The sequence below is a fragment of the Gavialis gangeticus genome, unplaced genomic scaffold (genome assembly GCF_001723915.1).
Source record: "Gavialis gangeticus isolate Ggan-Ray unplaced genomic scaffold, GavGan_comp1, whole genome shotgun sequence".
Lineage (NCBI taxonomy): Eukaryota > Metazoa > Chordata > Crocodylia > Gavialidae > Gavialis > Gavialis gangeticus.
Genome location: NW_017729024.1, coordinates 109,032,381 through 109,033,766, shown reverse-complemented (window position 1 = coordinate 109,033,766; position 1,386 = coordinate 109,032,381). Strand labels below are relative to the sequence as shown.

Below are 1,386 nucleotides of genomic sequence, written 5' to 3'. Positions count from 1 at the left end.
TGGGGCGGGGTGGGGAGGTGGGGGGGCGTGGAAAAAAAAGGAGGGAGAGAGACTAAAAAATGTTAGTGCAAATAGTTCTATGAAGCATTTAAAAAAAAATAATAATCTTAAAATGTTTTCTTGATATTCCTGAAACCTGGCCATTTGATACTAGCAGAGGAAACAGAAAGGTGTGGTAGCATAAAGATCAAAGGAATTAACCGAGCTGGGTTGATGTGTGTCACTAACTTCCAATAACTTCCATATTCCTGTATTAAAATTGCAGAAGCCCAATAAAAATAGAATTTCCCTGCATTACAAAACTTGGATATCACATACATACACACACATTTTTTTTTTGGAAAGTGCATGAACCAGAAGACTTAAAAAGATGTTTTTGTTTTTATTTCATATAAAGATCACTTTTCTTTAAACTAGAGCAATTCCTTATACACTATGTTTCCTTGTGTGACAAAGGAGCATGGTCTTGAGAATAATGCTCCTGCATCATGTCTGAAGATAATAAACATTACCACCAAGCTTTATTCTGATTTTCAGTAGCTAGGAAACTCTTTTATCCACAGTGATTTTGCTCACTTATATTTTGATGTTCAATCCTCACAAGAGTTTAACTATATGAAAGCTGAATGAATTTCCCTAGGGGAGGGCTAGTCTTCCTTGACTGTTCATGTGCTTGGTGGGAGAATAGAATTTGTATTGCTGAACAGAAATAGGAAGGTAAATGAATATATAAATAACTGGAGTATCAGTTGACATCAGAACTAGTATATTGGGAACAGAGACAATCTGCTAGTTAAAATGCTTAGATTGCTATACTCTCCAAAATAAAATTAAATAACCATGACAAACCCAAATATTTTGTATTAAAAGTAAGTCATTTTATTGTCAAAAATGTACAAATGAGTAGCAAATAACTTGCATATAGCTGGCAAGATATTGCCATTTGTTTTACCAAGCTTTATGTATGTGACAAATAAAGCAAATAATGTTATGCATTCTGAATACATGCATTTAAAAAAATTCTGGTGTTGTACAATGAGTTTAAATAAAGGATTATAAAGGTTATATTAGTATAAATGAACCTGCTTTAGGAAGAATTGCCTTTGTCTAAAACAAACACCAAATAACTTCACCATCTGCAAGTCTTTTCTCTGGCTCTGAACCTGGCCTTGTAAAGTTACATTGTTCATTTAATTACTGAAATAAGTGCCTACTATTGGTCACAAGGCAATAGAATGGGAACATTTTACCTTTGTAAAACACATTGATAAAATACACTTATCACAAATCGAAAAGCAATTTTGCTTTCTGCTTTTGCAGCTGCCACTGGAAATATTTTAATAAAGCCACACATACACACACACACACACACACACACACACACAC

The 1,386-nt window shown here is 33.7% G+C and overlaps 1 protein-coding gene across 5 annotated transcripts in view; it reads right to left on the bottom strand.

Moving 5' to 3' along the window:
* The window catches only part of BNC2 (basonuclin 2), a 547,400-nt gene that overhangs the window by 338,630 nt on the left and 207,384 nt on the right, over positions 1-1,386 (bottom strand). The window lies entirely within an intron of this gene.